We start from the raw sequence: 19,734 nt of genomic DNA on the forward strand, positions 1-19,734 counted from the left end.
AAAATTACACTCTCCGAAGAAATTATTTTTTTTGAACAAAATGTTAGAAAAATGCAGAAAAAAGTTTTGAACTTGAACATTGCATCTGTTTGGAATAATATGAAAGTTAAAAGAAATACATAGAGGCAATTTTATTTTTTTGAGTCATGTCCACTTTTGCTTGGAATTGCCCACCTACATAAATGGTATTTGTGAAAATTCAACAACTCGCCTAGCATCATGCTAGCGAGTGATTAACCACTCTCCTTTAAATTCTAGACCGCAAGGCCTGAATCACCATCAGCCAGGTGTCAAAGGTCAAATTTCAATATTGGTCCAATCAAGCTCAAATTGAACAGGCATACACCATCTAACAAGTGTTTGTGAACGGTCCCTTAAGCAGTCAAATTAGCTCAATCAGTCAAGCATTAGACTCTGGTGTTTGAGCCCAGGCGCAGTCCATGTTTGTTCTTGTGATATAATTGAGTTAGCTTGAAATTCCCCTGGACAAAGAACTTACTGCTTATTGTCTTGGTTACCCATACAAGTACTCTGGGAGCTCATCCTGGCTGTGATGGTTTATTGTGGTATGTATAGGGTGTGCGCTTAGCTGGAAGTCCCTGATTCTTGCCAAATAGTTTATATTGTGTGTTTTGGGCCACAGTGGTCAGCAAATTCAGTGTAAAGTGTGCTGAGGCCTGTGACTTTAAATCACTGAGCTTTTTAAAAAAACTTTACATTTCATCCCATTATTCTATAATCACACAGATAGGCGATGAGAGACAGTTATGGTTATACCTACCAGTAGGATCCCAGGGTTTGAAAGCAGCCACCAAGGCCAAGCTACGCTATGACCCCATAGAACTTGACCCTGAAGATGTGTCGTATGCCAATTACGGCATCGAAAGCAGGTGAGAAATGCGGTGGCAACATCTAATGTGTACATGAAATATGTACACCCATTCATCTTTGCATATGAAAGATGTTGCTTTTAATAAACGGATAAAAAGTGAATCTTTGCTTTGTGTACAATCATTCCTATGGAGCCAGATGATCGAGGTAAGAACCACTGAACCAATCTTGATCAAAAATAGTAAAACTTAACTATAGCAACACTAGGTTGCCTGTAGCTTAATAATGGTAAATATATTCTGACATGCCAAATGTGTGTCAAATATCTGCTATGTGACACTAGAATTTCAGAAATATAGTACCGAAGTGATTTTTTTTTCATCTTTAGAAAGTAGGCCTATATGTCATAAGCTTTAAAATGATTCATCATTTGACTTCTTACGATATCCGGAAGCGGAGTTATGGTTAATTGAACTTGACACACTTTAGCATTTGAATATGACTTTCAAGTTAGCTCAATTGTTAAGGCGTCTGACTATGGTGCGAGAGGTTGTGGGTTCGAACCCTGGCGGTGCCTATTATGCTCTCGTGGAAAAATTGAGTTAGCTTGAAATTCCCTGGACAAGGAACTTACTGCTAATTGTCTCGTTGTAACCCGTACAAAACTCGGGGAGCTGATCCTGGTTGCGATGGTTATTTGTGGAATGTCTAGGGTGTGCGCTCTTGTAGCAGCAAAGTCCCTGATTAGACAATAATAACTGCGCACCATCTATTTTGAGGTCATTGTGTGAAATCGGAGGGTTTTGTTTTGAGCTGAGGTATTTTTCCGAGGGAGCGGTAGCTCCCGAGGAAAAATACCGAGGCTCAAAACAAAACCCACAATTTCACAATGACCTCAAAATAGATGGTGCAAAGTTATTATTGTCATTCATTATCGTCGTATCTAATATTTTGAACAAATCAAAATGGCATTTTATGTTATTTTATGCCATAAAGCGCTGTTAAATATAACCAGTTTTAATCATTGTTGTAACCTACCCTACAAAAAATCAACCAGGCGAATATAACATTCGGCGCCGACAACAAGAGCTACCAATCACAGAAGCGACGGCATCAGCGTAGGCGTGTGCGTTGCCATAACGCGTAGTCTATACACGCACGCGCGCGCAGAAGGCATTGTTGCGCGTCCGGAGTCATTGTGAGTTATTAATGACCTCGCAATTAGTGCGCGGTCAGGCAATCAATTTCTTTTGATTGGATTACAGGCTTCGCGTATATTAATGAGGTTATGAATTTGTTGTTAAATGGTCTATAGAATGATGTGGACCGTAGTGGTCAGCGACAACCTGTAAAGTGTGCTGAGGCTTGTGGATCAACGTCTATGCGTTGTGCCTGTGCGTAGCGCACTATAAATCACTGCGCTTTTTTTTCATATTACATTTTGAGTTGTAGGCCTATCACATTTGCCGACTTTACGAGCGTTTCGAGATGGACGGTCACATACATGTATGTGATGGAATGGTGATACATGTGACTGCTCTATTGTGTGGTTAAATGTCATATATAGGGGTAATTTGAGGTTGTTTACCCCAAACTTTCAATCATCATGAGGAATTGGTTGCGGTTTCCACATACTTTGAGGAATTTTCATGGGACTTGGACACAATGATGCTTGGGTAGAGGTACATGGGTGCCTGATGTAATAGAATTGAAATTAAGAAACACATTCAAATTGGCATACACATTAATTATTTCTGTTTTTAACATTTTCCCATGTATTCTTTTCAGTGCCAGCATCTGTAAAAAAAATGGGGAAGCAGAAGAGCTTGCAATGCCGCCTCTGTGGCCATGATGTGAAGTGATTAGACCAGCATTTCATCAAGATACCTAATACGGGGGAGTTATTTGGGAGTGCAGGGGGTGCGGTGGTGGAAGTGAAGAAGAGGAAAGCTTGGAAGGAGATATCAGAGGTGTTGGGTCAGCAGGGTACAGCAGGATGTGGGAGGTAGTGAGAAAGAAGTGGACAGATGTGGTGTTTTGGGTAAAGCAATATAGAAGAAACAGGATAGGAGTAATTGTAACAGGTATGTAAAAAACACCAGTGTATAGTTATACTATACTATCGTATTAGTATAGGGCCAAAGCCAAAAATACTGCAGTGTAACAGCCATTTAAATCTAGCTGATTGTATTTGAGATATATATATCTACTTGTTAAAAAGAAACAATTATAGGTTAATGAAAGTGTATTACTTGTTGGAGAGAAATAAGACAAAATAATGCACACACGCCAATGTTGATGCGTCTAGTGCATGAGCCCCGAACAGCTGGGGAGAGGCTATTATTTGTCCCGAAATACTCACTTTTTACAGATTTTAAGGCCAATTCTTGACTGTTTTCAACCAAATTAATAACAGGACATTCCTATATATTCCTCGATCTCCCGTATGAATTTGGTGACATTGGGATCGAAACTGATCGAGCCTTTTCATTAACTCCCCCACACACACATAGTCAGTCACACCATTTGCATTTTATAGTAAGATATGTTCAATCATATACCAACGGTCAATTATGAATCTCTTGTCTACATACATAATCTAATTATTTATTCTGCCTCAGAGAGGCAGTATGTTTTTTGCGCGGCATGTAAGCCGATTGTCCTATATGCGTGACAAATCGATATTCTGACAAGTACTCTAATTTCCACCCAATATTGAGAGCGGTAGCAAGAGCCCACTTCTCGGCGCCATACATAAATTAAGCCTATCGGCATTTCCTAAAATGAAATTTCAAAAGGCAATAATGTTGTTCACAATTAACACACTCTGAAATTATAAAAAAAAATTTCCTTGTACATGTATGTATTACCAGATGTTGCAGTCACATTAATATTAATGTATTTTTTATAGTGATTTACAGAGAGGAGCAAATTGCAAAGAAATTTCGAAAGACGTAACTCTACCAACCAATTGATGGCCAGCTGAACTTGGTACAGAAATTACCTCTACGTTGTCGTATGACCAATTTTCGCGAGTCAAAATGGAGGTGGACACACAAAATGTAATACACATGTTACTGACCACAAGACTCTAACTCAGTCATGGCTCAATGATGAGAAAATTTCGTTTTTTGTGACCAATCTAATGAAGTTTTATCAGGAAGTTCAACGTCCTGGCAGAGGAAGGAAAGGAGCAAATATGTGTCTGCATTATTTTCTACAGCACCTGATGAAGATGATGAAATGAACATACAGGATTATGTAAGTTGGACTTCTTGTTGATTATAATCATCTTAAAATCAGCTTGCAGAACATTACTCAATTGTACAAGATTTTGTTCTTAATTTGTTGGAAATGTGACTCATTTAAAAGTCAATGAAGAAGAGAAGCTCAGGTGAACTGGCATTGTAATAAAGCTAGGAGATATATCAGAACTGTTCGGGATTCAAACCAGCATGCACTAATGATTTCATGTCATGTAGTTCACCACAACAGCACATGGTGGATCACCAACTTGGCTGTGAGACATTTACGAGAAAGAAATCATTACAAGTTTAATTCACCATTAGATCTGCTGTTGTGGTGGTGAACAATACTACATGAAATAGGCAGTGTGTAATAATTATATATTACTGTTTTGTTTTAAACAAAAAGTCTGATCTGAGGAAGCCCATACATGCCATAGCCCTACTACTACCACAGACCACATCCTTGCCTTGTATTAATTGCACTGATCACAAATGGGCATGTTAGAGAAAGCAAGAATTCTTGATCAAGGCTACTTTCCTATGTGAATTGATAACATAGGCCTACATTTCGAGTACTCGATCTTGAGTAGACATTATCAGACCCACCCTGATATACGGTGAGCTGTTTGCAGTAGATAGCAGCATACTAGCCTTAATGTAAACTAGCCCTAATACATGTATATAAGGTTAGCTATCTTCAGTAGACAGCATCAGATGTTTTGTGAATGTAAACACAATGCTATATTTTCCCAAACCAAATATTAACATTATTATGATAGGTGCTACATGTATAAAAACCCATAATATTTAATATAATGAAAATGAACATGGTCATGATGGTGCTCAACACATAGACGTTTAAAGCATGTTAAGCTAAAGTTATACATCTTATGCGCTATCCTCCTTGATCCCAGAAATGAAGTGTTTTGATAATAGCTGTTTAATTTTTTTATTTTAACGAATGGCAGCTTTCAAATGGATAATCTAATAAAATCAAGGCAAAAGTGGAGAATAAGCATGCATCATACTAATGCATTCAAAGAGTGAATCGCCACCTGTGGCACGCGGAGGAACAAGAACGCCTATGCCAGTAACCCTGTCACCTACGCATCTGCAGCATGGCATTCAAACAAGGTGAGTTTTGGCGATTGTTGTTGTATTGTTTCCTGGTTTATCACACTCCGCTAGTATAGGTGTATTTTGTGGGTAGCCTGCAAGGTACCTTTCACTTTTGTCATTCTCATTTCAAATTCATACACTCCTAGAACCGTCACTTAATCAGAAAAGCCATTCAAAACTGTATGCCCATGTATAAATATTGTATAATGCACTGGCTTGCAGTTCTGTGTATAAGTCATGTGTACACTTCAAAATTTCTATACCGGCCGCCTGCAAGGGTAACCGGCGCCAAGGTACATAGATATGTACATACAGAATACCTACATGAGTAGTCTGTAGTACCAGTGCGAAACCACAGCTGTTGGGGCCTGTGCAGTACCAACAGAGTACCTATGTAGGTACCTTGATGACAGTGTACCCATGCAAGTGGCCGCTGAAGAAATTCTTGCCTTGCAGGGTACAGCACACAATTACAATTATGCAATATTTACGCACCCTCACATATTTTATAATGGCTTTTCTTATTGGCTACACGGTCCTCGGAGTGTATGAATCGTGCTTAAAGTTTTATAACTTTACATTGTTGCTTAAATTAGTTAATGCGTTGTTTTAATATAAACTAATAAGTTGTTCTGCAATTTGCAATTCATCATGCACTCCATGTAATCCATTCCATTCATAACAAAGTATTTATTGTTATGATTTTTTATGAAAGTTTTTTTCTTACTGTTTAACAATTAGAAACAATGCTCTCATTTTCAATACATTTTAATCTTTATCGCTAATCTTGCTCAGTGACAGCATATCATGGTGGTTGTTAAACGTTTATGTGGCATTATGCAAATATTGTGTTAATTGAAAGAAATCCAAACATTGTTTTTATTTGAGACAAATCATATCTGCAAAAGTTGTGTTAATTGAAATCCAAACATTATAACAAGTGTTTTGTTTTTAGTTGAGACAAATCATTTTGTGTTACCCAGCTGATGAAAGCTATTTATGCTTTTCTGTAAAATCTTGTTTACAATTTTACAGAAGGTCCTGAACACAAAATGGTCTCAAATAACCAAAGAAAGGACCGAAACTGTACTTGGAATTACAATAAATACCATGATGATACCATAATCAAGGTGCTTGCATTTGTTTGTCAGCTATCAACCACTTTGGTAGTTATGCAGAATATGTACAATATACAGCTACATGTATCAAGGCATAATGAAAGTTTTGGCAGTTAAAATCTGAATTCCTTGTACAGTTCTGGGGAACATTTTGTTAGTTCCTCTGTTTCAATTTGCAAAGTTATATTTTCTCAAATTTGTCTCCATATTTATGAAGGGACTTTTGTGTCTATCCAGTCTGTTGTGGGTTTGGACTTGATAGTTTTAGTCCTAGCCTGCACCAGATTGTTTTAGTCCTAGCCTGCAGCCTGCACTTGGTAGTTTTAGCCTACAGCCAGCACTAAGTATGTACAATGTATGGCCTGCAGTATGCACCATGCCTTCATTATTGAAAATTGCTATCCCCACGCGACGCTCTTCCCATCACTCTCCTGAGTTTACTAAAGTACTCAACATGGAGCTCAATCTTCTAATAATAATAATAATATTTATTTCTTATACAGCGCAATTACATCAAAAGAACTCAAGGTGCTTTACAAAACATGATATTAAAAGCACATACATTTGTAAATGTATAACTTTTTAAATATCTGTGCAGATAAAAATGCAGATTTTCATAATCCTTAAATTACTCAATTTTCAATTTGACAGATTACGCAGATTTTCAGTGTTCTAGCTTTGAATTGCTGTAACATTTGTTCTAGGGTATCCCCTACCCTGGGAGTGGTACCAATGTAAAGCGTAGAGTCTCCTCTTTCATTGAATACCAGGTCTATGCAGAGAAAGTGGCGAGAGCCTTTCTAAAATAGTGGGTTGAAAGAAAGACTGCAATATGCGTAACGAATTTCAAATTTGTCAAATTTGGTCATATTCGAAGAGGTCGTTGACCCCTTTTCCATTTGGGTCATAGGTCAGGATGGTGTCTGTGCAAAGATACTAGTCTCCTCTTTCATTTCATATACTATTTAAGTTGTATAACCTTTGGGAAGTTTTTCAATCCCTTGTCTGCGAGTTGTCAGTTTTCTGCAGATTTTCTTAATCCTTAACTGTGCAATGTATAGGGGTTCATGTTTCAATTTGACAGATTACACAGATTTTCAGTTTTCTAGCTTTGAACTGCTGTAACATTTGTTCTAGGATACCCCCTACCCTGGGAGTGGTACCAATGTAAAGCGTAGAGTCTCCTCTTTCATTGAATACCAGGTCTATGCAGAGAAAGTGGCGAGAGCCTTTCTAAAATAGTGGGTTCAAAGAAAGACTGCAATATCGAATTAATTTTAAAATTGTCAAATTTGGTCATATTCGAAGAGGTCGTTGACCCCTTTTCCATTTGGGTCATAGGTCAGGATGGTGTCTGTGCAAAGATACTAGTCTCACTCTCCTCTTTCAGCTGATATACTATTTAAGTTATATAACCTTTGGGAAGTTTTTCAATCCCTTGTCTGCGAGTTGTCAGTTTTCTGCAGATTTTCTTAATCCTTAACTGTGCAATGTATAGGGGTTCAATTTTCAATTTGACAGATTACGCAGATTTTCAGTGTTCTAGCTTTGAATTGCTGTAACATTTGTTCTAGGATATCCCCTACCCTGGGAGTGGTACCAATGTAAAGCGTAGAGTCTCCTCTTTCATTGAATACCAGGTCTATGCAGAGAAAGTGGCGAGAGCCTTTCTAAAATAGTGGGTTCAAAGAAAGACTGCAATATCGTAACAAATTTCAAATTTGGTCATATTCGAAGAGGTCGTTGACCCCTTTTCCATTTGGGTCATAGGTCAGGATGGTGTCTGTGCAAAGATACTAGTCTCCTCTTTCATTTCATATACTATTTAAGTTATATAACCTTTGGGAAGTTTTTCAATCCCTTGTCTGCGAGTTGTCAGTTTTCTGCAGATTTTCTTAATCCTTAACTGTGCAATGTATAGGGGGTTCATGTTTCAATTTGACAGATTACGCAGATTTTCAGTTTTCTAGCTTTGAACTGCTGTAACATTTGTTCTAGGATACCCCCTACCCTGGGAGTGGTACCAATGTAAAGCGTAGAGTCTCCTCTTTCATTGAATACCAGGTCTATGCAGAGAAAGTGGCGAGAGCCTTTCTAAAATAGTGGGTTCAAAGAAAGACTGCAATATGCGTAACGAATTTTAAAATTGTCAAATTTGGTCATATTCGAAGAGGTCGTTGACCCCTTTTCCATTTGGGTCATAGGTCAGGATGGTGTCTGTGCAAAGATACTAGTCTCCTCTTTCATTTCATATACTATTTAAGTTATATAACCTTTGGGAAGTTTTTCAATCCCTTGTCTGCGAGTTGTCAGTTTTCTGCAGATTTTCTTAATCCTTAACTGTGCAATGTATAGGGGGTTCAATTTTCAATTTGACAGATTACGCAGATTTTCAGTGTTCTAGCTTTGAATTGCTGTAACATTTGTTCTAGGATATCCCCTACCCTGGGAGTGGTACCAATGTAAAGCTTGGATCCTCCTCTTTCATTGAATACCAGGTCTATGCAGAGAAAGTGGCGAGAGCCTTTCTAAAATAGTGGGTTGAAAGAAAGACTGCAATATGCGTAACGAATTTCAAATTTGTCAAATTTGGTCATATTCGAAGAGGTCGTTGACCCCTTTTCCATTTGGGTCATAGGTCAGGATGGTGTCTGTGCAAAGATACTAGTCTCCTCTTTCATTTCATATACTATTTAAGTTATATAACCTTTGGGAAGTTTTTCAATCCCTTGTCTGCGAGTTGTCAGTTTTCTGCAGATTTTCTTAATCCTTAACTGTGCAATGTATAGGGGGTTCAATTTTCAATTTGACAGATTACGCAGATTTTCAGTTTTCTAGCTTTGAATTGCTGTAACCTTTGTTCTAGGATATCCCCTACCCTGGGAGTGGTACCAATGTAAAGCTTAGAGTCTCCTCTTTCATTGAATACCAGGTCTATGCAGAGAAAATGGCGAGAGCCTTTCTAAAATAGTGGCTTCAAAGAAAGACTGCAATATGCGTAACGAATTTCAAATTTGTCAAATTTGGTCATATTCGAAGAGGTCGTTGACCCCTTTTCCATTTGGGTCATAGGTCAGGATGGTGTCTGTGCAAAGATACTAGTCTCCTCTTTCATTTCATATACTATTTAAGTTATATAACCTTTGGGAAGTTTTTCAATCCCTTGTCTGCGAGTTGTCAGTTTTCTGCAGATTTTCTTAATCCTTAACTGTGCAATGTATAGGGGGTTCAATTTTCAATTTGACAGATTACGCAGATTTTCAGTTTTCTAGCTTTGAATTGCTGTAACATTTGTTCTAGGATATCCCCTACCCTGGGTGTGGTACCAATGTAAAGCTTGGATCCTCCTCTTTCATTGAATACCAGGTCTATGCAGAGAAAGTGGCGAGAGCCTTTCTAAAATAGTGGGTTGAAAGAAAGACTGCAATATGCGTAACGAATTTTAAAATTGTCAAATTTGGTCATATTCGAAGAGGTCGTTGACCCCTTTTCCATTTGGGTCATAGGTCAGGATGGTGTCTGTGCAAAGATACTAGTCTCCTCTTTCATTTCATATACTATTTAAGTTATATAACCTTTGGGAAGTTTTTCAATCCCTTGTCTGCGAGTTGTCAGTTTTCTGCAGATTTTCTTAATCCTTAACTGTGCAATGTATAGGGGTTCAATTTTCAATTTGACAGATTACGCAGATTTTCAGTGTTCTAGCTTTGAATTGCTGTAACATTTGTTCTAGGATATCCCCTACCCTGGGAGTGGTACCAATCTTTTTCAACTTTCCTGTACCAATGTAAAGCTTGGATCCTCCTCTTTCATTGAATACCAGGTCTATGCAGAGAAAGTGGCGAGAGCCTTTCTAAAATAGTGGGTTGAAAGAAAGACTGCAATATGCGTAACGAATTTCAAATTTGTTAAATTTGGTCATATTCGAAGAGGTCGTTGACCCCTTTTCCATTTGGGTCATAGGTCAGGATGGTGTCTGTGCAAAGATACTAGTCTCCTCTTTCATTTCATATACTATTTAAGTTATATAACCTTTGGGAAGTTTTTCAATCCCTTGTCTGCGAGTTGTCAGTTTTCTGCAGATTTTCTTAATCCTTAACTGTGCAATGTATAGGGGGTTCAATTTTCAATTTGACAGATTACGCAGATTTTCAGTTTTCTAGCTTTGAATTGCTGTAACCTTTGTTCTAGGATATCCCCTACCCTGGGAGTGGTACCAATGTAAAGCTTAGAGTCTCCTCTTTCATTGAATACCAGGTCTATGCAGAGAAAATGGCGAGAGCCTTTCTAAAATAGTGGCTTCAAAGAAAGACTGCAATATGCGTAACAAATTTCAAATTTGTCAAATTTGGTCATATTCGAAGAGGTCGTTGACCCCTTTTCCATTTGGGTCATAGGTCAGGATGGTGTCTGTGCAAAGATACTAGTCTCCTCTTTCATTTCATATACTATTTAAGTTATATAACCTTTGGGAAGTTTTTCAATCCCTTGTCTGCGAGTTGTCAGTTTTCTGCAGATTTTCTTAATCCTTAACTGTGCAATGTATAGGGGGTTCAATTTTCAATTTGACAGATTACGCAGATTTTCAGTTTTCTAGCTTTGAATTGCTGTAACATTTGTTCTAGGATATCCCCTACCCTGGGAGTGGTACCAATGTAAAGCTTGGATCCTCCTCTTTCATTGAATACCAGGTCTATGCAGAGAAAGTGGCGAGAGCCTTTCTAAAATAGTGGGTTGAAAGAAAGACTGCAATATGCGTAACGAATTTCAAATTTGTCAAATTTGGTCATATTCGAAGAGGTCGTTGACCCCTTTTCCATTTGGGTCATAGGTCAGGATGGTGTCTGTGCAAAGATACTAGTCTCCTCTTTCATTTCATATACTATTTAAGTTATATAACCTTTGGGAAGTTTTTCAATCCCTTGTCTGCGAGTTGTCAGTTTTCTGCAGATTTTCTTAATCCTTAACTGTGCAATGTATAGGGGGTTCAATTTTCAATTTGACAGATTACGCAGATTTTCAGTTTTCTAGCTTTGAATTGCTGTAACCTTTGTTCTAGGATATCCCCTACCCTGGGAGTGGTACCAATGTAAAGCTTAGAGTCTCCTCTTTCATTGAATACCAGGTCTATGCAGAGAAAATGGCGAGAGCCTTTCTAAAATAGTGAGTTCAAAGAAAGACTGCAATATGCGTAACAAATTTCAAATTTGTCAAATTTGGTCATATTCGAAGAGGTCGTTGACCCCTTTTCCATTTGGGTCATAGGTCAGGATGGTGTCTGTGCAAAGATACTAGTCTCCTCTTTCATTTGATATACCATTTAAGTTATATAACCTTTGGGAAGTTTTTCAATCCCTTGTCTGCGAGTTGTCAGTTTTCTGCAGATTTTCTTAACCCTTAACTGTGCAATGTATAGGGGGTTCAATTTTCAATTTGACAGATTACGCAGATTTTCAGTTTTCTAGATTTGAACTGCTGTAACATTTGTTCTAGGATACCCCCTACCCTGGGAGTGGTACCAATGTAAAGCTTAAGAGTCTCCTCATTTATTGAATACCAGGTCTATGCAGAGAAAGTGGCGAGAGCCTTTCTAAAATAGTGGGTTTAAAGAAAGACTGCAATATGTGTAACGAATTTTTAAATTTAAAATTTTTTAAATTAAGTCATATTCGAAGAGGTCGTTGACCCCTTTTCCATTTGGGTCATAGGTCAGGATGGTGTCTGTGCAAAGATACTAGTCTCCTCTTTCATTTCATATACTATTTAAGTTATATAACCTTTGGGAAGTTTTTCAACCCCTTGTCTGCGAGTTGTCAGTTTTTGCAGATTTTCATAATCCTTAACTGTGCAACGTATAGGGGGTTCAATTTTCAATGTGACAGATTACACAGATTTTCAGTTTTCTAGCTTTGAACTGCTGTAACATTTGTTCTATGATACCCCCTACCCTGGGAGTGGTACCAATGTAAAGCTTAGAGTCTCCTCATTTATTGAATACCAGGTCTATGCAGAGAAAGTGGCAAGAGCCTTTCTAAAATAGTGGGTTTAAAGAAAGACTGCAATATGCGTAACGAATTTTAAAATGTAAAATTTGGTCATATTCGAAGAGGTCGTTGACCCCTTTTCCATTTGAACCCATCTATTCACATTTACGCAGAAAATGCTCTCGTTTTTTTCACAAAGCTGCATAAAGGGGACAATATTTGATATTATATGTAATTTTAAAGGCAATCCATATCCAAAACCAATAGGGTTACCCCCCCCCCCCCCTTTAATGAAATCCGTTGATAGTAAGCTTTACAAAATGAAGTGATTTAAAACATCAGTGATGTACCACCTTTTGGCTTATACCATTAGAAGCATGTACGCTTCATTGATACCGATGCCATCAATTGAACGAGAAGATTTGCCCCTTCATTTTGCATACCACTTTGTCCATTTTTTTCTCATTTCTTCACAAAATGCAAAAAAATGCACAAAAAAGATGCAATGGGTGTAGTACCCCCTTAAGGTCACGTTTTGGACTTCAACATATGTATGGACTTTAACTATGCAATATGTGTATGGACTTCAACTGGAAGAGCACATTGATCAATTAGTAAAGAAAATAGGCAAAATTCTGCACATAATATTTTTAATTAATTATCCTTTCAATAAGATTTGAAGGATCTACTCCAGTAATAATAGGTAGTATTGCAAATGTTAAAAGAATTTGTCATTTTGTTTCACTTTACTTAACTTAAGGGATCTAAAATGAGCGTTTATTGCGTTTCGACAGTATTTTTTGTGGGACATGAGAGCACCTCAGACCTATCGAATTGCATTCTGAATACAAAGCATGTCTTTCTGATATCAAATAATTTTCATTTTTTAAAAATCACAATATAATACAAATTTTATGACAAATTATAAAAATTTGATATTTTTAAAATTTTTGATATATAACAGTCCTCGAAGTAAATTATATAAATCTAATGATATATTCTTAAAGTGTATGTAGCAGGGAGGAAAAGCCGACGGTCAATTGAAAATTTTGACCTTTCATATTGAAGATATAGAATTTTTTCCCAAAAAGACCTAATTTTTTTTTTTTTTTTTTGGAAAAAAAAATCCATATCTTCAATACGAAAGGTCAAAATTTTCAATTGATCGTCGGCATTTCATCCCACCTACATACGTTAAGTATAAATCATCAGATTTATAAAGTTTACCGAGTACTGTTAAATATCAAAAATATCAATTTTAATGATTTGGCATAAAATGTGTATTGAATTGTGAATTTCAAAAACCAAAATTATTTGATATCAGAATGACATTCTTCGTATTCAGAATGCAATTCGATATGTCTGATGTGCTCTAATATCCCAAATTAAATACTGTCCAAACGTTCATACCCCAGCCCTTAACTATCATAATTTTATGACTTGTATACTTTTTATTTCTTCATGCAATGTACAGGTGATGATGAGTGTACAATACCATGTAAAAATGGTGGTACATGTTTCAATGGAGCTTGTCAGTGTGCACAGGGATGGACTGTAGAATACTGCCAAACTAAACAAGGTATATACATGTAGCTATATGCATTTGTTTTCACTCACATCTGCTTTGTATGATTTTTAAAACATAGGCACACAGACACTGTGGAAGTCCATGTTTACAAGACCTATTCCAGAGGACACTACACACCATTGGAAAGAATTGAGCCTATAGGTTCCCCATTCAAGATATAATGTCAGGTCCATGGTGTGGCAAATTACCTGTCAGATTTGTGTGTAAACATTCACAATTTCAATATGTGAATGTCAGTCCTCAGTTGCCTGTGTAAAATACAAGGTCCATGCATATGCACAACGCAAGTAAGACATGGTCTGACCATGGAGGGTGGACTTACGGAGGAATCCTTTTACTCTTTTCTTTTCCTTCTTTATTCCTAGCAAAGTCCAAAAGTTAAGCTGGATCCATCTAATATTACGCTGCCAGTCACAGGATCTAAAATTGTATAGAATAGGATATCTAAAATACCTAAGAGTTCCTTCTCCCTAAGTCTAATCTCCATGGTTAGATCGGTCTAAAGTTAGACCTGGTCTAATTTATTTTGTGCATGTGGACCCAAGGGATTTGAAATGGCTCATAAACTTTTGTATTACACCCCTCTGTTCTAGATGTATCAATTCTGCCTTCAATTTAGGTTATGACTGTCGACTGCGGAAACTTTGTAGGATCGATATGTAATTGAAAAGTACTAGGCATGCACCCAAGGCCAGTAAATACAGCACTGCTTTTGGCACTTGTGGGAATTTTGTCATTCAAAGTGAACACTTCAATGACTGAACATTCTTCCTCAGTATCATCTGATCCCGGGCATCTGATGAAGTTTCTGACTCTTGATTCATAAAGGTTCATCAAGAATCCGACACTGAATGACACCCTGTTTAAAGAATGTTCCTTTAAGTTAGTCCACAGATATAGGGTGCACAACTTATAAGTTCCCCTAATGCTTTTTGAGATAAATCGAAAATTATTTAACGAAATGTAAAATTGTAAAAAGTTAAGAGTAACCTTGTTTGTTTTACAAATCTGGACCAATTTGTAGTGTCACACATCATTGCGTTTGGTCACAATGGTTCATTATGTAAAAAAGAGGGAGTTTTAAAAGTTGCACCTGAGTCCATAGGAGTCAATTGTCAAACAATACAGTATGTTAAGCCTGTCCATGTGTTTGTAATGGAAATAATGTTTAGTAGGGGATATGTCCTCCTGCACTGTTGACAAGTGCATTGCAACGTTGCCGCATGCTGTTTATTAAAGTCTGGATCCGTTGCTGGTCCATGTTGTTCCATACATGTTGGATTGCTCGGGTTAGCTCTTGCAGTGTTGTGTTTTCATTGATAAGGTGGTCAACCTCATTTTTAACATCTCAGCCATTTATCATTAAAAAGAAAAGAATTAAACACCTGCTTTGCTTTTGAAAAAGAACAAGATTAAGTTTTCTTTTACAAACACATGAATATCCCTGGTCTACTGTATTGTTTGAGAATTGAGTCCTATGAACTCAGATGCAACTTTTAACAGTTTAAAACGGGCTCTTTTACATAATGAACCATTGTGACTGAACGCAATGACGTGTGACGCTGAAATTTTGTCCAAATGTGTAAAACAAATAAAGCTACCCATATCTTTTTACAGGTTTGTATTTCGTCAAATATTTTTCGATTTATATTAAAAAGTATTTAGGGGGGAACTTATAAGTTGGGGACCCTATATCTATAGAGAATAGAGACATATTGATATTTTCTTTAATGTACTTTTCTGTAATGAATGGTGATTAAATGGTTTCTGTTGCAATTAGTGGTGGGTTAAGTCCTGATTTTCCTTAATTTGATTGACCTATTGAGTGTATATGTAGTATTTGAAGAGCTCCGTTTCAAAAGCCCTTACATCCACTTCTGGCTGAAATTTAGTTATTGGCATGATATTATAGTGTGTATTAATTGTATTTACAGACCTTTGTTATTTACACACCTTCGTGGGGGGCCAAAGTCCAAACCACATACTTCTAGTTCTAAACTGTTGTTGTGACGATCTTGCGTATGTTGAAGCTGGTTGCTCATTGTCAATACATTGGCTATAAGCAGGTGAATGATCATCATTCATATTATATACTGGGAAGAGAGTAGTTTTTGGCCCCACAAAAATGTGGGGCTTCTGTTATCATCCAGATGGTTGCATGGGTGTCTACCTGGTTGGCTATCAGTCCAGGCATCCTCAGAACCATTAAACAACTGTGCTGCATGCAGAATAAACCCAATAACCGATCAACTTCAAAGTTGCTATATTATTTGTATTTACACACCTTTATGTAGGGTCACCTTAAGAACCGCATAATTCTAGTTTAAAATCAGGATTGGTTGAATTAAAGGGCATGTGCCAGTAAAATAAAAATTGGGTCATTTCATTTCAGTTTTGTGTAAATTCAATGCCAAGTCTTCCAGTTCAATAATTGTCAATTGCAAGTTGTACAAATAGTGCGACATACACTTCATTGCCTTTACACATTGTTGTGATCATTCTTATTTTTCTCCAGGGTGATGAATTGACACATATGTACATAGTTGAGTCAGACCAGACAACAAAGATATGAAATAGGAATAGAGAACAAGACATTAGTCGAAGAAACAGAAGATGGGGACTAAAACTAGAGAATTGATGATACCAAGTCAGATCATTTTCATCAAAATAGATAGCAAAGCATAAAACTGATTTACCTTACCATTGGTGATGCAAGACAGATGCGATAACGCGAACGCAAATACGTGTTAAGGCAGAGCACATAAATTTGTCATGCCTGGAATCTGTGTGCAAATACACACTAGTTGAATTCCATATTTTTTTGAGGTAGTGGCTAAACATTGCCACTTTATGCTGGGTCTGTAGTTGTATTGCTGAAATCACCGATCTTTTTGCAAGGCTGAGTGGCAATGATTAACTGACATTCCTCATGAAATAATCCTTTGAATAATATTGTTATGAACACGGCAGAGTATAGACTATGCCATAGTCGATTTTTGATAAATAAAAATATGTTATATAATCATTATGAACACATTCAGTTGAACTCAATATTATACTGTACTGATATTATTTTATTACATCAAAATAATTGTAAATGGTTATGAAAAAGTTTATATAATTATATTAACAGTAAAGTATATACGTAGGCTTATTGAATGCTACATATTATAATGGCACTTCAATACTGAACAGTTCTAATTTTATAATCGACCAGTTTAATAATCGCGAAAGCCTGAGTTAAAAGTCGACTATGAGCATTGCATTTTTAACAGGACTTTGACCGGGGACTTCGTCCCTAACACACACTGACAATCATACTTGTTTATCAAACCAATTTAACCGCAAACACAAAAGCCTGTACGTACAAGACGCGCTCATGCTCCTAGTACACAAGAGCCGCATAGTTGTGTACAATGTAGTTATCAAAGGTTACGGCACGTGCCCGGAGGATTTAAACCATAACGAGATCTGGGTGACCAATCACAAGCCAGATCCATTTAAAGATGCATTACATCATGGCCAATTTTAGTAGGCCAGAAATCTGACAATCTCATCCATAGACAACCGCGTTAAACTTGTTAACGGCAATCGAAAAGTCAGTAGTCCACTTGGAAAGCCAACAAACAGAGGGAGTACGGTGGCTAAAAAGATCAGATGTGAAAATCTATCAATTGTGCACAAATTAATTAAATCAGAGTTTTAAGAGTATGCACAATGGGCAAATGGACTACGGAGAAGTCTAGGCAGAGTTGTTCTGAGTAAACGGTGTTTGAAAATCTTGGTACCATTCCATTGGTCCTTATAAACATTTAGAACATTCGTGAGCACTCATTTGAAATGTATATTATAGAATGTACACGAATGATTGGCAATACTTGTATGTTCTGAAATAATCGATATATTCCTCAAAACGTGTTTTAACAGCTATTCGGCTTAATGCTGTATCCAAAATGTCTCTACCACTGTGCAGAGAGAGGTCAACACGCTTTCGTGTAAACTATAGCACACATTCTTGATTTTGGGCTTTTGTGTAGAAATTACTGGTTTTCCTAAGGCCATGTAGACTTAAATTGCTATATAAGTTATAAATAGTCATCCCTGTAATATTTAGCAAAAACTCAAGGATTTTAAAACAATATTAGCCTATATTTTGCGTATGATTTTCCAATTTTAAGGACGAGCACTCACATTATTAAACCACAGCAGTATCATGTGGGGAATGTTTGGACTTATTTTGGTATCACCGGATAGAAGAGACCAAATATATTAGTATAGGACATTTAATATAGAAAATTTGGGATTTCCCGCTATACAATACTATAGATCAACATGATTTGTACAGCTAAGTATACGATTTGTCTCTCTGCCGAGTTCATTTATCGTACTTATATGCGATTCGTCCAAATCAAAATTTCAATAACTACGTCGATGAGTAAGATTTACCATTAATTTTTGGTGGGAATAAAAGATAACCTGAAACATAATCATAAGCATACAAAAACTCAATTTGCTCAAAATGTTTCACCGTTGTTCATCACCGTCTAACAACTCGAGTCCGGCGCGTCTGCGTGGTTTACTTCGCAAGGGCAGCTTCTCGGCTTGCCATGTAAACCATGCAGACGATGCATCCTGCATGATCCATCATTTTTAAACGGTGATGAACAATGGTGAAACATAGATTTAATCCTTAAATAATATTTTGTTTTATTTCTAAGATGTTCTTGTTTGTTAATTAAACATTATTTGAACATAAAAAATATATTATTTTCAGCTTGTCTCATTATTTGTCAAAGTTGTTTTGCCATACATTTACAGACCATTTCAATCATATGCATGGTTTACTTAACAAAGAAGCAAGTTTCCCCATCTCAAATTTGGAAAGGATGTTCTTGTTTTAAAAATATTTCCATATCTAATATGAAAGCTTAACAGAGACAAAAAGAAGAATTCAGTAAATAATAAGTTATCAAAATATTTAAGAATCTGTTATACCCTCTATCGTCAGAGAGCTGCAGGTCAGTGACATACAAATCATGGTTCGTGGTCATCAGCTGCTGCTCTCAAAACAAGAGGTCAATTCAATTTTTCCTTGATCATGGGCTGAATATCACACAATTTTGCATGCACAGGCAAAATGTTACATGATCTGTGCGTGTAAAACCCCTCTAAGTCGTGCCCGGATATATTCCTGGCATCATGTTACATTGGAAACCACATCAGTCTCTGATGTAGCACCTTGTTGGGCACCCCTGCAGGTATAGGAAAACAAAATTCAACTTTCTAAAAGTGGGGATGTGACTGTGAATCACAAAATGCCCTGACTGAATATGATTTTGTTGTAGTGGAAACTACAAGAATCAATGCACAAACCATTAAATTTTTCACCAGAACAACAATGCAGGACTTGGGTCAAGCATTGTGGGAAAAATTAATGCATTGAATTTCGTCATTGCACATCACCAAAATCATATCAGTCATAGAATTTCTGGAATTTCCCTAAGATTGAAGGGAAGGTGGTACAAAGGTCAAACAACCACCAAAAATGTATATTTTTACCCACACTATAATGTCATATCAATAACTCAATTTCCACCAAAAGTGGATGCAAGGGGTTTTGAAACAGAGCTCTTCACTTGTGGATTAATGTTGCTTTCCCAACACCTGGATGCCCTGTAAATGTTCAACATCAGAGATTGATAAAGTAGTGCAAACAAAATAATGGTCACAAATTTGATTGCAAAGGTGGTTTCTAGAAAAGGGGTAAATTTATTTTGTTGCAAAAGCCCTTACATCTACAAAAGGGGCAAGATTAAAGAAATTATAAAATAGATAGGAAAGCTTGA

At 36.9% G+C, this 19,734-nt stretch overlaps 1 long non-coding RNA gene across 1 annotated transcript; it reads left to right on the forward strand.

The window, feature by feature from the left end:
- Positions 1–3,951: 3,951 nt before the first annotated feature.
- On the forward strand, positions 3,952–18,560 carry LOC140144444 (uncharacterized). The gene is made up of 4 exons (XR_011857892.1): positions 3,952–4,092; positions 5,048–5,213; positions 13,775–13,879; positions 16,404–18,560. It is a non-coding gene; the product is annotated as an uncharacterized lncRNA (long non-coding RNA).
- The last annotated feature ends 1,174 nt before the right edge of the window (positions 18,561–19,734 follow it).

The sequence above is a fragment of the Amphiura filiformis genome, unplaced genomic scaffold (genome assembly GCF_039555335.1).
Source record: "Amphiura filiformis unplaced genomic scaffold, Afil_fr2py scaffold_55, whole genome shotgun sequence".
In the NCBI taxonomy this organism is placed as follows: Eukaryota; Metazoa; Echinodermata; class Ophiuroidea; order Amphilepidida; family Amphiuridae; genus Amphiura; species Amphiura filiformis.